This window comes from Acartia tonsa, chromosome 14 (genome assembly GCF_053477335.1).
Source record: "Acartia tonsa isolate MP-2025a chromosome 14, ASM5347733v1, whole genome shotgun sequence".
In the NCBI taxonomy this organism is placed as follows: Eukaryota; Metazoa; Arthropoda; class Copepoda; order Calanoida; family Acartiidae; genus Acartia; species Acartia tonsa.
This window is the reverse complement of record NC_137273.1, coordinates 16,532,855-16,538,586: the sequence shown is the minus strand read 5'-3', so window position 1 is coordinate 16,538,586 and position 5,732 is coordinate 16,532,855. Positions and strand designations below refer to the sequence as shown.

Here is a 5,732-nt window from a genome sequence, read left to right as displayed (position 1 = left end):
TTTATGATAGCATTTTCTTACTCGTTGGCTTAACAACTTTTGAAAAATTTTAATTGGTTGGTTCAGTAACATTTTAACTTCTAAATGTACAATATGTACATTAGTGGTATAATACCCCAACTGACTCAAAACTTTTTTTAGTTTTTCTTATATTTTTTATGATGGTTCTGATGATATGCATAGAATTTTTCTACCATAAACACAAGCAGATTGAATTTTAAAAACGTACAAATATTTTTTTTTGCTCATTCTATACTTAAATCTTAAATGATTTACTCCCAAGTTAAGTTTTAAGTCAGTTGGGACATTTTACCACATAGCTCCCTTACTATACGCAGAACAGGAATTGATTTCATATTTCCAAAAAGTAGAGTTCTTAGGTTTTCTATCACTATGCATAAAATGTTTCTACTATTAACACAAGCCACGCAATTTGAATTTCTAAAAGGTCTGCATTTTTTTGGCACACCCTTTACATGGTAAAAACTGTTAATTCTTTACAATTTAATTTTGTTTGTATCCCACCGCAAAATAGTTAAAACCTTCCAAGGCCCTACAAGGTCTTTTTATAAAAGAGAACCAAATCAGACACACGGACATCCTGTTACTTTAACATAAAGATTATATTTAAGTTTATTTTTCGTACCACTGACACCCTTATCATGTTAGCAAATATTCTATTTCCTTATCTTTTCTCTCATTTCTGCATCAGAATTAGAAGAATCAACAGCTACTGGTGATTATTATTTTTAAAAGCGAAGCTTTTTTATAATTACGGTCGGTCAGTACGTCCGTTAAGTATAGCTCTTTTCTTCAATTTAAACAAGATAAAATTGTCCTATCGATTTCAAACTTTGCTTGGTGATTCTAAAACAGTTAGGTATAACTTAAAAAGCGCAACAAATCTATAATCGTTACCAGAAATTCCGTACGTCCATTTAAAACATGCAGATTTTTTACTTTTTTGACAACAAATTTTTGTATGCTATTAATTTTCCGAATTATCTGATTTTTGGTATACTGATTCCTATGTCATAATCGAACCATCTCTATATTCAAAGCCAAAAATGTAAGAATGTCCTTAAACAGTATCATATATTTAAGCAGTTTTGCAACAAATTTACTTACAATTTTGTCCAGAATTATGCAATAATATTCTACCTATTCAGTTCTAACACTTTACATGCGTTAATATTCGTTTGTCCTTCCATTTTAGAGCTTCACTTTTATGAATGTTGTCATCTTTGTCTTTAAATAAACTCAAACCACAAATTTAGTTTATACAATGTTTGTGTTTTGAGTCTGTATATTAAAAATTAATTTTTTTTTAAATCATCAATTTTGTTGGCTTTAGACATTTTTACTAATTCAAAATTGTATATCAACCTGTAACTACTCGTTAATTTTCTGTCAGTCTGTCGGTTATGCAATTTGAGACATATGGAAAAACTTAGAGATTAGTGGAAGCTAGTAAAAGTGGCTGACTCAGATTATGACCTCAAAAAAATTAACCAATGAGAGGACACTATAGATTTTACCAATGGTCAATTACAGTGTATACTGGCCTCTCATTGGTTAATTTTTTTTCACGTCATAATCTGAGTCAGCCACTTTTACTAGCTTCGATTTATGAAGCTATTCTATAATTAGGGTCGTTCCGTACGTCCGTCTATCCGTAACGGACAGCTAATATCATTGATTTAAACATATGTATGGAATGTCCCATTGATTTTAAACTTTGCATTGTATGATGATTCCTGTAACAGTAAGGTATGATGTGGAGAGCGTAGCAACTACATAATTGTTACCAGAAAGTTTTTAGTTGCATTTAAATCGTACTGATTTTTAAAACATAAAGATTTTTAAAAATTGTATCAAAATGTCTATAAAAGTATTACATTTACTTTTTACTTTTACTTTTAAAATGGTTATAGAAATCATCATGCACAGTTTAAAATCGATATGACGATTCTTATATGCAAAAGAACTACTATTAGAATATTTTTTATCGTTTTAATTCGAATCCGGTGGATAGGAACCGGTTCTCATCCATACAAAAAAAACTATGTCTAGCATCGTATTATATCCAGCTTTCTACGAATATAAAAATGTACAATCATAAGATTAAAACCCGGCACCAGCTTAAAAAAAATGGTTTTAATCTTATAATTGTACATTCTATATCCGCGGAAAGCTGTTTATAATACGATGCGAGAAATCACTATTATCGTTGAACAACGTGCATATAACAGGGAAGGGGGGGACAATTGACTGTAAATACACTGGTACCTAAAGTTTTAAAACTACAATATCTTATTCGTTAGCTAAAAAACTTTAATTGCTTTTGTTAAATATTGATGGAAATATCCATCTACAGAAGGGGTAATTTTGTGTATCATTAGGGACTTATATCAATTTATAGTCCAAGTCTTGAAGTCATTTTAAACAAACAGACCGAAACTGGTCAATGAGCTTTTGTTTGTCTGATTTGTTAGGCTTCGCTTTTATTTATGTTGTCATCCTTGTTTGTGTAATTTTTTTACGTAAAAACTTAAAATTTATTTTTAAATTGTGTTTCTAGGACGTCAAGGTGCAATGTTATGAGTGAAGCATCTCAATAACCAAGACCCAAAAATGTAAGTAGATCATTAAAAATTTAATCCATTTTGCAACATTTAGTAAAAATCTTTTAAATTAGATTCTAACTCCTTTAAGTATCAACACTTTCTAAGTGTTAATGTTCGTTTGTCAGATTGTCTGATTTGTTGAGCTTTGCTTCTAAGCATATCAGCATAATAACCCCCATCGGTAGTTTTTATATTTTCCACGAATTAAATTTTCTCTTGATTTTTTTTCTCACTTATCTCAATGGCTTTAAGGATCTCTAAAACATTGGTCTCTAAAAAGTTTTTGGCCCGTTAACTCGTTTTGTGATTGTCCTATAGATTTCAAACTTTGCAAGATGATTCCTTACACAATTAAGTACGATATAGGAAGCGTAGCAAGTCTACAATCGTTACCAGTAAGTCTGTACGTCCATTTTAAACATGCTCATTTTTTATACATTTTTGAAAACAAATTTTTGGCCTTCTGCAAGTTTTAATGTTCGTTTGTACTATAGTTTAAGAACTTTGCTTTTATTTATGTTGTAATTCATGTTTTACTAACTTATTAGATTTTCATTTTTTAAATTTTAAAAGCTTTGTTTATTTGTATTTATAACAAAGTAAGCTTTACAAATATATTTATATTAACATTTATTTATTTTAGTGTTCGGCAGTCGCTGTGGCTTAGTATGGCTTATGGAGATCATGGCAGCGGCTACTTCTGATGGCAACGGCTACTTGGCAGCTGTGGCTGAGTATAGCATTGCAGCGGCTGATGGTGCCTGTGGCTTACGTTTGGGATAGCTGTCTGCAACTGAAAAAAATGTTGTTTTGGCGGAGAGTGGCTTACAGTGAACAATAACATGCCCGCGACTGAGTACAAGTTTGCGGCTGCGACTATGGTGGCTGTGGCTGAGTGTTGCTTATGGTTTAGATAGCTGTGTCTGCTACTGAAAAAAAAGTAGCTTACAGTGAGCATGCCTGCGGTTGATGGTGCATGTGGCTATGGTTTAGATGGCTGCGTCTGCAACTGAAACAAAATTGCCGCTGTGGCTAAGAATGGCTTACAGTAAGCTTACCTGCGGCTTAGTAAGTACAAATTTGTGGCTGCGGCTTATAGTTTTAGATGGCTGTCTCTGCAACTAAAAGCAAAATTGCCGAGAGTGGCTAAGAGTGGCTTGCAGTGAGCAAACCTCCGGCTGAGTACAAATTTGTGGCTGCGACTGATGGAAGCTGTGGCTGAGTGTAGCTTACAGTTTTGATGGCTGTCACTGCAACTGAAAAGAAAAGTGCTGGTGTGGCTAAGAGCGGCTTACAGTAAGCATACCTGAATCTGAATACACATTTGCTGATAATGGCTTATGGCTTGGATGCTGCTTCTGCCACTAAAACAGAATGTGGCTCACGATGGGGGTGGCTACGGCTTAATTTGGCTATGGAGCTGCTTCAGAAAAGTCACTTTACTGAGGGTGGCTGCGGGTAGCTGAGGCTGTGGCTTATTGGGTTACTGAATAAACCGCGTGACTGAGGCAACCGCGCAGCTGACGGGTGACTGAATTGATGTCTTGTGGCTATGGCTTGTTGGGCGGCTGAATAAGCCGCGTGGCTGAGAATATTTGAGTGGCTGAGAAGCTGTGTGGCTAATGGGTGGATCAATTTAGAGTACATCCTGGGTTGCTGTAGCAATTTGCGTGCAATCCGCGCTGCTGATTAATGAGGCTGGGGTTTGTGTGACTGCGACACCCGGGCCCTCATTTATTCATTTCATCATTGCATTGTAGCAAAAAAAGACGCCAAATTTTTTGTCAATTCCACTTTCTTTTTTAAAGTAAGTGCAGTAAAATCTACATAAATCAACTTTTATTGATGAAAAATATCCATTTGCAGTTTAAATTGTGTAAATTTTTATTTTAAAGGGTGTTTAAAAAAAACCAATCGCTTCACTCATTTCAATATAAACCCTACAGTTTTAGTCAAAAACTAACAAAAAATTACCCAAATCATGTCCAAGCAATGACAATGAGAAAGCACTATTGAATTTTGATTTCTACTTACATCTCCTGAGCACTACAGCTCGAGTCCTAGCCCTTGTGGAGAATTTTTCCTTACTTGGAGATTAGAATACAACAAATCGTCTTAAATACTTAAAATCTTGTAGATAGACCCAATAATGTTTAGAATCTTTGATGGAGCATGTAAAGACCTTTCTATAGACACCTTAACCAGATTTCTAACTCAATCCTAGCTAATTTGGCATAAAAAAGACAGACCCATCAAACATTTAGACATGACAAGTCTCTCTAGTTCTTGATGTTTGACAGATCTTTCTTTTTGATGTCAAGATGGCTCAGATTGTGTTAGAAATCTGATCAAGGTGTCTATAGAAAGATATTTATATGTCCCATCAAAAATTTTAAACATTATGGGTTCTATTTACAAGATTTTAAGTACTTAAGACAGTTTGTTCTTTTTTTAAAGACAAAGCAGTCATGTCTCAATGTTTGATTGGTCTGTCTTTTTGATGCCAAATTGGCAAGGATTGAGTCAAAAATATGGTTAAGGCGTCTATAGAAAGTTCTTTATATGCCCCATCAAAAACTCTAAACATAATGGGGTCTATCTACAAGATTTCAAGTACTTTAGACAGTTTATTCTTTTTAAAAAAAGACAAAACTGTCTTAATTTGTAATAAAATATGCTCTCTCCACGTAAGGAAAAATTTCCACAAGGGCTAGGACTCAAGCTGTAGTGCTCAGAAGAGGTGAGTAAAAATCAATATTCAATAGTGTTTTCTCATTATCATTGCTTGGGCATGATTTGGGTAATTTTTTGTTAGTTTTTTACCAAAACTGTAGGGTTTATATTGAAAAGAGTGGAGCGATTGTTTTTTTTTAAACACCCTTTAATAGTAAAACTTTTTAAATTTGCAACTATAAATTTAAAAAATAGGTTTATGTATAGTTATAATGTATATATCATAATTTTCAAATAATTGTTTATTTGATATATTAATTTGTATAATACTTAAAAATGGGTTACAAAATAAATGAATACTTCACATATTTTTTATTTTGTTTAATTACATAAAAAGTTTTCATACTAAAGATGTTAAAACATTTTTTTATT

General features: G+C 33.1%; 1 long non-coding RNA gene across 1 annotated transcript; it reads left to right on the top strand.

Annotated features, from left to right (window-relative positions):
* The first annotated feature begins 653 nt into the window (after positions 1–653).
* On the top strand, positions 654–5,633 carry LOC145305246 (uncharacterized). The gene is made up of 3 exons (XR_013874552.1): positions 654–736; positions 2,582–2,636; positions 3,271–5,633. It is a non-coding gene; the product is annotated as an uncharacterized LOC145305246 (long non-coding RNA).
* Positions 5,634–5,732: the final 99 nt, after the last annotated feature.